The sequence below is a fragment of the Capra hircus genome, chromosome 10 (genome assembly GCF_001704415.2).
Source record: "Capra hircus breed San Clemente chromosome 10, ASM170441v1, whole genome shotgun sequence".
Lineage (NCBI taxonomy): Eukaryota > Metazoa > Chordata > Mammalia > Artiodactyla > Bovidae > Capra > Capra hircus.
In genome coordinates this window covers 25,405,727-25,418,451 of record NC_030817.1, presented here as the reverse complement: position 1 = coordinate 25,418,451, position 12,725 = coordinate 25,405,727, and the positions used below count along the sequence as shown (strand labels likewise).

Here is a 12,725-nt window from a genome sequence, read left to right as displayed (position 1 = left end):
GATTGAGGGCAGGAGGAGAAGGGGACAACAGAGGATGAGATGGTTGGATGGCATCACCGACTCAATGGACATAAGTTTGGGTAAACTCTAGGAGTTGGTGATGGACAGGGAGGCCTGGCATGCTGCGGTTCATGGGGTCGCAAAGAGTTGGACATGACTGAGCGACGGAACTGAACTGAATGTTTAGAAGCAGTAGAGTGCCTGAGGGCTCAATGGACAATAATCGCTGAAAGTAGTTCATCACCAGAAAATATTATTTTAAATGAATTTCTAGAAACCTTTATGCCCTGAATAAACTCTGAAGGTAGTGCTCAGTCAGCTAGCAATACATTAAAATATCTTCCTTTATATCTCCTTGTTATACAACTGACATTTGAAGTGGAGTGTGCAGTTTACATTATAGTACATTCATTGGAACACATACTGAGCCTGGCAGTTATGTTTTGAATTGAAACACTGAAAACTTCAGCAACTTTTTGAGATTTCTAGTGAAAAGTTAATAAGTTTTTGATAAAAAGGAGCATTCTGTTAATTGCACTTCCATTTAGTTGCTAGAAAGTAGAACCTAAAATCTGCCTAGTTAAATTTGTTTCTCCTGTTTGCACATTTCTGAAAATGTGGAGTTTATCTTCCGTGGCAAAGGACACATTTTGGTCTGGTGTGTTCATGCAGAACAAAATGTATCTGAGAATCTTTATAGATATGTAAAACCTGTCCATAGGCCTATTATATTTGCAAGTCTATATTCTCAGTGGGATTCTGATGGCAATTACTGTCTCATTAGTGAACAATAAAAGAAAAATTGTTGTATTAACACAGTCTACCACTGTGAAAAGGAAAAGAATTACCCCACAACCTAGAGATTCATATATATTAACATATCAGCAATATTGTAGTTATTTTAAAATATTGCTTTGCTGTTTTAAGTGAAATTACAAATAAAATCTGTCAGTTTATTGGAATCATTTTAGTATTAGTGAATCTATAGCAGTTTAAGATAGCATAAATTTCAAGTGGCATTGATTTACCAGGCCACAGATTCAGAAGTCCCTTTGAAATTTTTGCCTAACTTGCAGTCAGGCCATACGTAGACCTTTAAACCAAATATGGACTGATTCTGTCCTTAATGCTTCTCCACCCTAAGCTGATTCTGGGCACCAAGGTTCTGTTATTTGGAGCTTTGTGCTTGTGTGCTTTGCTTATTGCAGTTTTTTAGGAAAATGCAGATCTGAAGAGGATTTGAGTTGGGCAGACTATATGGTATTTTAAAGGATAAATTTTGGCTCTTCTGATAGAATATTTAATTTTAAAGTTCGAATGATTTAATTACTTGAAAATTTCATTTTTTCAGTTCAGTTCAGTAACTCAGTCGTGTCCGACTCTTTGTGACCCCATGGACTATAGCACGCCAGGCTTTCCTGTCCATCACCAACTCCCAGAGCTTGCTCAAACTCATGTCCATCAAGTCAGTGATGCCATTTTATTTTTTTGCCTTTTCCAAATTAAAATATTTAAAAATTATTTTGTGCTTAGGTTCTGTGACTGTATGTAGGAATTGAAAAAATATGTGGAAATAAAAAATGTTGGGCCCTGAAAAGTTGATGTAAATCAGTGTTAATTTTTTTGTGAGTTGAGTTCAATCTTAAATACATTTTGTTTCTTGCCACTGCCTTTTAGTTAAGTAATAATATTTTGCTGAAAACCAAAAGGGAAAGAGACCCAAAATACCCAGTTTCTTTTGCTGTCTTAAGCAGAACTTATAATGAACTTGGGATACAACTTCACAGGGTAGTAATTTAACTCCAGGCAGCCAGATTAGAATGCCGTATTACAATAATGAACAAAGAACAACCAAAAATTAGAGAAATAACCTTTAAAGTAATGAATGTACAAATAGAGAGGATTTGTATGTATGTAGCATATGCTGTCTTACTGTTAATTTCCAAGATGTTTAAGTATAAGAATTAAAATAGACCTTTGTCTCTGGTGATATTTACATTACACAAAATCCCCATTTTCTTTTTATGCTGGCCCAAATTATAGCATACAAGTGGCCTCTGGACTGAAAGTCTGTGTTCTCTGAAAAATTAGTTAGAGGTTGTGTCTATCATTTTTCTTGTTCAGATTTCCCTTTGAATCACTCCTGATTTTTTTGTTCAGAAAGACATCAGTTATAGCGAAATTACTAATGGGCTTTTGTTTTTCCAAAAGGGCTTTCTTTATATCTTAAAATTTTGTTCTCATAGAAACTCTGATCTCCTTTTTTTTTTACTTTCTAAATCAACTTTATTGTGTCATAATTTATTTACAATGAAACGTACATAATGTAGTCTATAGTTCTGTGGGTTTTGACAAATGCTCCTAGTTTTCATCACTGCAATCAAGATACAAAATTGCTACTGCCCTAGGAAAATTCCTTCTGCTCCTTTATAGTCAGCACCTTCCCACCCCCAACTCCAGTCCCTTACAGTCACCAAATCTGTATCCGTCCCTATAATTTTGCCTTTTCCAGAATTTTATGTAAATGGAATTATACTATGTAGATTTTTGAGTGTGGTTTCTTTCACTTGGCATAATGCATGTGGGATTCACACAGGGGAGAAAAATAGAAGCAGCAGAACTTGATGACTGATCCAGTGTACAGAGATGGGGGACTCAAAAGTAATTGAGGACTTTGTATTTTGCTGGAAGGATAGCTTTCATAAGTGGAGATCATTGTTTCTTGTGTAGTAATTTGATTTTTTTCCCTGACAAAGTATAGTCTCCTGAAGACTAGAACTCTAAATTCAATACCTTCTCTACCCTGCAGTGCTAAGCACTCATTATTTAGTCTACATTCAGTAAGTTATGTCTTTTTTATTTAGTATATGCATCCTTTGATTATTTCACACTCTACTTTGCACCCTGTGCGAAAACAAAATCCTACTCCATCGAAAGATTTGTTAATTTTGTGCAACTGAAGAAAATTATATAACTGAGGTCAAAATAGTCTCTTGTAATTGAGAATTGCAAAAGGTATAAAGGGTGAGTTATAGGAGAAAAGTCATTTACCTCTAAGTATAAAGCTAGAAAGTCCCAGTTGATTTTAACAGTGGATGCTGCAAAAGAGAGTATCTGTTAGAAAGTGTTATCAGAGTCATGCTGAAAGGAAGCCTGTGGGACCAGAAGAAAACCTGACATTTTGTATTTTTGTACTCAGTGCTCTTGTCTTCATGTTTGATTTACTTTGGAGGATTTAAGTGATCCCTGTATCTAAAAGTAGTCATGAGACTTCAGTTATCCATGAATCACTAAAAATATAGTGTTTCCAGTTTGGAGTATAATTCTGATTCTAAGCAATGAAGTATGAACTTTCTTTGAATGTAAATGATAAAAAATAATGTTGCTTACCAAATATATCTGATCATTTGTTTATATTTCATGGGCCCTGTGCTCAGTAATTTTTTAAATGCATCAAAAAATATATTGAAATTGAAGGGGGGGAAAAACCCACTTTGCCTCCTCATAGACTTATTAATATGGTTGTTAGAGTCAGAGAACTAGTTTAGATTTTATGTTTTACTCCATAGTGCTACTCTTCCTTGAAAGAAGAGGAGAAAAAGTAAAATGAATATGGAACATTATTTTCTTTTGATGACTGTGAGCTCTTGGTTCCAATCTATTTATTTTACAGACACAACTGGAAATTCAGTTTAATATTGAAAAGGAAAAAATATGTATCCTTTGTTGTTTTTACACATTTTTTCATACTCAGCTTTTATTGTCTCTTAGGCCTTATAGGTTCACTTATATGATAAGTGAAATTGCACATCTTTCATTTTAATTCTTAAAAAAGTAATATACTACAAGTATATAAATCAGAAGTCCTTTTGTATATGTTTATTAGTGTATATTAGATTTCTTTTTATTTGTGTGAACAATATGAATGGTTTATAGCAATGTTATTATGGAAAGTATATTTTAAATAAGTCAATTCTAAGAGCAGAACTCCTTATTCAGTGAATAAATTTCCTAGAACCCTAATATAAAACACTAAATGTTGAGTAAATCACAAATATTGCTAATGTCTTCAATTGTCATACTAAGTAGAAAAATTTTAATTTCTAAACATTTTTAACTTGTGAAGTCATGGTCATAGATATTATGAAGATATTTGAAATTCAGTACTTTTCATCTGATAAATGGAGGCATATCTCACAACAGTCTCTTCTCAACATACAGGTAAATTAGAAAGTCAGTGGCAAAATCAAAAGTGCTCTGTGCCAATTTTAAGAATTTTTGTGTGTCATCATTGCTGCTACGGCTGCTAAGTCACTTCAGTCATGTCCGACTCTGTGTGACCCCATAGATGGCAGCTTACCAGGCTCCCCCGTCTCTGGGATTTTCCAGGCAAGAACATTGGAGTGGGTTGCCATTTCCTTCTCCAATGCATGAAGGTGAAAAGTGAAAGGGAAGTCGCTCAGTCGTATCCGACTCTTAGCGACCCCATGGACTGCAGCCTACCACGCTCCTTCGTTCATAGAATTTTCCAGGCAAGAGTACTGGAGTGGGGTGCCATTGTGTTCTCGGGTGTGTTGTCATTACCCTAGTCTTTTTCAAGCTTCAGCAAGGCATCAAGAGCACCTGGAGGGTGTCTTAAAACATGGATTACTATATCCCATCCTCAGAGTTCCTGATTCAGTAGGTCTGGAGTGGGGCCCGAGAATTTGCATTTCTAACATCTTCCTACGGAGAAGGCGATGGCACCCCACTCCAGTACTCTTGCCTAGAAAATCCCATGGACAGGGGAGCCTGATAGGCTGCGGTCCATAGGGTTGCGAAGAGTCGGACACGACTGAGCAACTTCCTTTTCACTTTTCACTTTCATGCACTGGAGAAGGAAATGGCAACCCACTCCAGTGTTCTTGCCTGGAGAGTCCCAGGGACAGAGGAGCCTGGTGGGCTGCCGTCTATGGGATCACACAGAGTCGGACACGACTGAAGTGACTTAGCAGCAGCAGCAACAACATCTTCCAAAGTGATACTGTTGATCTTTGAGAACAAAGGCTTTACAGAATCCCTGGTTCTTTTTATTGGTTCACCACTGATAGAGGCTATGTTAAGTTTCTTGGGAAAAGTCACATGTCTCTTTAGGTTGGTGCGCCTTAACAGTAAACTCGGGGGGGGGGACTCTTTTCTTTTGCTCCCCACTTGATGCTGTTTCTTCTAGTGAGGGGACCATATTTCTTTTCTAGAATGTACCTCTCATTGTTCTTTACTCAAAATACCTACCATTAATGCAGCCTGGATTCTAGATGTCATGTGGGTTTCAGCTCTCCTGAGATTTTTAGCAAAATGCTGTTGACCTGATTAGCCTATTACCTGGGAGCTAGTTAATTAATAATATTCCTTGACTTTTAGGAGTTTTTATTTTTTAAGAATTTAGAGGGGCTGATGGCATAATAAATACAGAGTAGAATATTATTATTACCTGGTATATTGATCTCAAGCATTAATATCATTTGATCTTTCAGTTGATGGTCATTCTAATGATTGTATGTGACCATGCTCCATAGTAATACCATCACATTTACTTGATGCTTCTGATATCATTGACCATGAATTGACCCTGGCCTCTTGGAAATAGCAATAGGGAAATCAGCAGTTTAGAATGGTTGTTTTTTGTCATTATGACTTGATTTATGTAGTAGTTTTAAGTTCGGTGCTTGGATTTATGATTTTTTAGATGTGGCCCTTAGTTTCTGAGGGTGTCATGGCAAGTTTTATCTTACCACCCTTTTTGCTTGTTCAGAAATACATTTCACTTAATCATTGTTGCTTTGGCTCTTTTTGTCATCTTTATGGCGCCAGACACCAGCTTATGAAATAGTTAACTGGAGTTGCTTCTTTCTTATTTTAAATCATACCAATTATTAAAGGATAGGAGGGCTCACAGAACTGATGAGCTATTTCTCAGTTAAGTTGACTGAAACTGTTGAGATGCAGCCTAGTAAAGTAGCAGTCTCATTGCTCCTGCCTGGTTTGTATCATCTCATTACCAGTAATTTGTAAAGCAGCTTTGCTAAGACTGAGAACAGCTATGTTTCCCAAATGATGAGTGATACTTATGACTAACTAAGCTGATTAGCTTTTTGCTACTGTAGGGGAATATGTAACAAAAATACTTCAAATCAGGCAAGGGGTGTGATATCTGACTGGTTATAGGGGAATATTGGTAGGTTAATATCTCACAGGTTTATTGGATCAGAATTGCTAGTCATAACCATTGTGGTCCAATAGCTTGGTTTTTTCCCTCTCTTTATAAAGTAGACTCTTCTCAACTGTCTTTGAAAGGTCCAAGAACTGAAATTTTCATTCTTGAATAGTTAAGTTTTGTGAACCTTCAAATCTATCATTCTTTGTGCTCTATTTTATTATATACATGCACTTAATTTTTTTCACATGTGTTTTGATTCTTACATGAAGCTGGAATGTAAATATTCTTTCTCCAGTTTTTAGTATCTTTAGGCAAAATGTTTTTGTATGATTGTTTTCCTACTAAGGAATTTAGTGATACTAAATATCACTAGATATCACTAGGTACTATCTAGTGATACTAGAACATTTCCTCTTAATGTTCTTGGACAAAGAGAGACATTGTCACATGAAGTTACTCTTATTCAGCTTGTTACTGAATTTCTATCAGCCAGATTGTGATTCTCCATCTTCTATAAGGGAACATTCTGTCCTGAAATAAAATTTGCATTGGAAGGAGAATCTGGTAGAAAAGTGTGTCTCATCTAGTGGCCCTAATTCTTGTTTTGCCTGTCCCCACCTTACATCTCCTTGGGTGTGGTTTCCAAGCTCAATATATTTTTTGACACTAAAAATACTTAACTTACTAAGGATATCCTATGTGCTAGTCACTGTGATAAAGGCCATTTTCTTATTTTATCAACATAACAGGAGACGCAGGTTCGATCCCTGGGTCAGGAAGATCCCCTGGAAAAGGAAACCCACTCCAGTATTCTTGCCTGGAAAATTCCTTGGACAAGGAGCCTGGAGGGCTACAGTCCAAGGGGTTGCAAAGAGTCAGACACAACTGAGCATGCATGAACAATATTTTGTGGCAAACCTCCTTATTTTATTATCAATACTGTGTGGCAAACCTCCTTATTTTATAAAAAAGCTATACTCAGGCCTAGAGAATTTAGACAGCTTATGCAATTAAGTTAGCAGAGCTGTTCTATCTAAATTTCTTTCTCTTAATTGCTAAATACTTCTCTGAGCTTTATTTTTCTCTTCCACACATGGAGATATAATTCCTGCAATAGTAGCATTGTGATGATTAAATGTGGGAAAATAAATAAAACACTTTCCACAGTCACTAACACATTGTAGAATCTGGTAGACTGTAGTCAGACCTGCCCAAGGAAAGTCCCATAGAGGATATATATAGAAAATTCCTAGATCCTGCAAGGAAGGCACCATTCAGGGGAGATTGTCACAGTGCTAACAGGAAGAATTTCAGGGTCTGAAACCTAAACATAAGCCTAGTGGAGCTCACTTAATAAATAGCATAATTATTGCCCCTGTGTTTTTATTGCTGCTCTTCTGGACTCCCCTCTGTCTGTGTGGGCTGTTGGAATGGCGGTATTCTAAATTCCTCCTAAGACAACATGGGACACAGTGGGAGCACTGTCTGCCTTTCTGTCTACTGGTCACAGTTTTATCCTTTGCACTGTTTTCTTCTGCCCCAGGAGCAAACCAAAGTATTGCCCCTGATGCATATTGACATGTGGGTTAGGTTTCATAGTGTACCCTCCCTTAGTCACATTTGCTTTCCGTTCAGTTCAGTTGCTCAGTCATGTCCGACTCTTTGTAACCCCATGAACCACAGCATGCCAGGCCTCCCTGTCCCTTACCAACTCCCAGAGTCCACCCAAACCCATGTCCATTGAATCAGTGATGCCATCCAACCATCTCATCCTCTGTCATCCCCTTCTCCTCCTGCCCCCAATCTTTCCCGGCATCAGGGTCTTTTCCTGTGAGTCAGCTCTTCACATCAGGTGGCCAAAGTATTGGAGTTTCAGGTTCAATATCAGTCCTTCCAGTGAACACTCAGGGCTGATCTCCTTTTAATAAATGCCAGTTCTTTCACTTTGGACTTTTCTTGCTTGAATTACATCTTCTCTGCCAACCGTCTGGGGGAGAATCCCTCTTCAGCATTTTGAATCAGGTATAAACAATACTCTGCTTGTGGTTCTTCATTGGCATAATTGAGAAAGACTTGAACATTAAAAACAGTTTTGTGAATATTAATATGTATAAAAATAGGAAAATTAACAGCAAACATAAAGAATATAAATGTAGGCCAGCTTTGGAAGAAGCTGACAAATATCAAACTCTTGCTCTTAGAGTCACAGGTGTTTGTCTCATCTGTCACTTATCTTCAGACGTGTGTATTCTACCCTGAAATGACCAGTGCTGTTCTGCTGGTCCTTTGCCTGGATTTGTATTGATATTTCCCAGGCTTTAATACCTCAGGACTTTAGATTCACCATCCACCTCCTAGATTTATGGTAATCCTCATAGTCAAAACCAAGTCAGCTAGATTATCCCAGCTTTGGGGACACTTCCAAGAGATTTGATTTTAGGATGGAGTCACTGAAAATCCAGAATTTCTGTGGAATGGTTTTCAGACACCATGTTTCCCAGTAATGGGCTGGGAAACTGAATCTTTCTATTTGATTATCCTCATGTCTTTGGCTAACAGGTGACAAATTTTGCAGGATGGTAACTTAAAAACATTATTGGATTAGCAAAGAACTACAGTTGACCCTTTAAAAAATGTGGAGGTTTGGGACACCAATCCATTGCACAGTCAAAAATTCACATTTTGACTTCCCCAAAATGTCACTAATAAATAGCCTTCTGTTGACCAGAACCCTTACTGATAACATAAACTGTTGATTAACCCATGCTTTGTATGTTGTGTATCAATGTTACATACTGTAGTCTTACAATTAAGTATACCAGAGTAAAGGAAATGTTATTAAGGAAATCATAAAGCAAATACATTTACAGTACTGTACTATATTGATACCAGAAGTTTATGTCCTCTGTTTACAAGATGAATTGTCTCTCAGTAGCTTCATCTATCGGAGAAGGCAATGGCATCCCACTCCAGTACTCTTGCCTGGAAAATCCTAGGGATGGCAGAGCCTGGTGGGCTGCAGTCCATGGGGTCGCTAAGAGTCAGACACGACTGAGCGACTTCACTTTCACTTTTCACTTTCACACATTGGAGAAGGAAATGGCGACCCACTCCAGTATTCATGCCTGGAGAATCCTGGGGACAGGGGAGCCTGGTTGGCTGCCGTCCGTGGGGTTGCACAGAGTCGGACACGACTGAAGCGACTTAGCAGCAGCAGCAGCAGCAGCTTCATCTATACTATTTTATAAGATACAAAACATAATAGGTATTATCCATATTATAGTAGAAAGCAAAAATGAAAAGATAGCATAAAAAACAGCTATAGCAATACATGTATTATACCTGTATTAACAGTGATTGCTTTAAAGGAGGAATATAATCAATATAATTACTTTGTGGTAGCCTAGACTATACACTAATAAAAAATTGTTATAAAATTTTTATAGCAAACAGTTTTACAGTCATATACATAACACAGTATTAGAAATATTTCATTTTTAAAAAAAACCTATGATAATAGGCTAATATGCAGTTTCTCTATGAAGAAGAAATATTCTATAATAATATAATTCTTTGAAAACAAAGTTATGAAACAGCAAGAAAACTAGCATATTATTAATTTTATATTAAATATAATTCACTTTATGCCTATGTAAGCATGGATGAGTACCAGCATATATTTTACACATTTATGGTACATCTTTTTCTCAATTTCTTTTTTTTTTTTTTTTGCTATTTCCATAGTATGTGGTTCATCTGTGAGTTTTTTCAAATCATCTCAAATCTGAAAAAATTTGTCCAATATTTATTTTTAAAAACCTGCGTATAACTAGACTACTTTCACAGTTCAAATTGTGTTGTTCAAGAGCCAACTGTAGGTTGAATTTAAAGTCATTTCCTGGACTTGTCTTCGTTACGTGATGTGCATGGGGAGGCCAAGAAGAAACGATTTACAAAGCAAGCTCAATTTAGTTGACTCTAGAAATAGAGTGACTTATTTTGTGATTCTGACTGCATCATCATAAAAAATTAGTGTCTTTTTTTTTTTTTGGTCTTTGGTCTCCTAGTTATGAGACTGGTTATTCCACTTTCTTGACAGAGATTGAGATGAATATGAATAATTGATTGCTAAGACTTAGTACTGATGTAGCTTGGTAAAAAACATTCACTTTTATGTTTTCTAATTTATTAAAAAATACAGAGATCAGCTTTCATTCCCAGTGGTAAAGTAATGATTTGATTACTATGACATGAAAGCATAAACCATGCCAATTTTTATATTTCAAAGAATTTTCCCCTCTAAATTATACCTAATGTAGTTTTACCTGCTTGAGACTGTATAGTGGTTGTCATGGAATGTATTGCTATTTGTTTGTGCGTATGTTTATTTTTAATGTTAATGCCATGCAGAGCATATTGAATTTCCTTTATTCCTTCAACATTTGCTGATAGACTGGTTATTTATTCCGCTGTATTATTACCTATCCAGAAACAACACTGTTATTTAGAGTTGAGATTTGTGATAAAAATTGTGATTACTCCTATTTAATGGGTAGGAAAAAGCAAATGACCTGTTTGGATATGATGAAACCTATGAAATGTAGAAAATAATATGGGAGGAATGGAAAAGAGGTCTTATAAAACTGAGAAAATAATTTAAATAAAATTCAAGAGTCCTATAACACCATTATAGTTAAAGACATCTCCTGTTTCCATGATCAAGTCACACAGTTTCATACGAGTGGTGACTTTTCCCCTAGCAACTATAAAATGATATTGTAGGCTATGTGATAGTCCATAGGGGCCTCAGTTTTGTAATCTGAAGAAAACCTGAACCTCTGTTCAGTGTATAAGACTGTAAGTTAATTTCTTAGGGAGGCATTAAGTTGTAGATACGGTTTATCCAACTAAAATTGCTCTTTCAATGAAAAGAAGTGTTTTGAATCTTAGGTTGGAATAATAAGTATAAAAATAGATAAAGCATCACGTATTAGATTCTTGCCCTATTTTTAAAGGGTAAACATGGAAATAGTCAAGCTGTGAAGTGTCCTGTGCATGAATAATGTTGACACATTGAACAAATGCCTGAAATGGTTCACAGATGACCCTGTTATTCCAAAGCATTGTATAAAACTGTTCCACTCTTAGTTGTGTGAATATTCTAAACTGTAGCTATGATTTTGAATTTTTATCTGTATATTATTAACAGTTTTGCTTTATTCAAAGGGTCTATTACCAGATATTCTCTGTTTATTGCATGTCATTCTGATGGTTTTCTATGACAGCAAATAAAACTTTAATTTTTCCAGTGGGCTGCCATTTCTTTGTCCCTAAATGATTTATCATTTAGTTAAGAACCAGAAATAAAAGAGAACTGAGGCTGTCGTATACTCCTACAGAAGTCACAGTTGTTAAGGGCTGGTTTCATTATCTGTTAAACGAGTCCTTACTGATCAGTCCCTTTCTTCAGGGTGCTATAAAGCACAGACTGTTGGGTCATTTTTCTGACTGGCCATTAGTCCCACATATACTGTCATCCTCATACCCAATGGATCCATCCTCTTAGTTGTAGAATCATTCGTAGGTCCTCCTCAGACACGGGTAAAAGCTCTGAAGCAACTCTCTGAGTCATTCTAGCATACATAGCAATGTCTTAGTATATTTGGGTTACTGTGACAAAAATACCACAGATGCATAGCTTTTGAACAACAGAGATTTATTTCTCACAATTCCGGAGGCTGAAGTCCTAGATCAACATACTGGCTGATTTGGTGTCTGATGAGTGACCTCTTTCTGCTTCATAGAGAGTGCCTTCTCACCATGCCGTCAATGTGGCAGAGAGGCTAGAGAGTTCTCTTGGGTCTGTTTTATAAGAGCACTAATCGCATTCATAAGGGCTCCACTCTCAGCACCTAAGCACTTCCCACAGGCCCGGCTCTTGAACACCATTGCACTGGGCATTGTTTCAATGTGTGCATTTAAGGGGACCGCAGATGTTCAGTCTGCAGCAAGCAACCACCACATATATTATTACTTTGTTTATATTATCATTAATCCTTTAAAAACCTATGGCAGGCATTAAAAAACTATAAGGCAGGTATTATAATACTTATTTTAAAATGAAGTAACTATATCTCAAAGATGTCAAGAAAAAAGCTAGTAAGAGGTAAATCCCAAACGGAGAGACCTATCTGGTTCTCAAAGCTTTTTCTCCTCTGATGTGGAATCTTTCTGATTTGCATATTTACAATGAATGGTGTCCACATTTTTGTACTCTGGACCCCTTACTTTAATATTTGTTGTATGTGTAACATACAAAATACGTTAATATTGTTTATGTACTCAGTAAGGCTTCTGGTCAACAGTAGTGCTATTAGTAGTTAAGCTTTGGGCGAATAAAAAGTTGTATGCATTTTCAACTGTGTGTGGTGTGGGTACCCCTCATCTCTGAGTCTCTCAAGGACCAACTGTATACTTTTCTGATAAATAGAAATAAATGTCTAATTTTATAATTTTCAGAAACAAATAG

At 36.5% G+C, this 12,725-nt stretch overlaps 1 protein-coding gene across 2 annotated transcripts in view; it reads left to right on the top strand.

The window, feature by feature from the left end:
- FUT8 (fucosyltransferase 8) overlaps nt 1–12,725 on the top strand; it is a 318,989-nt gene that overhangs the window by 211,243 nt on the left and 95,021 nt on the right. The window lies entirely within an intron of this gene.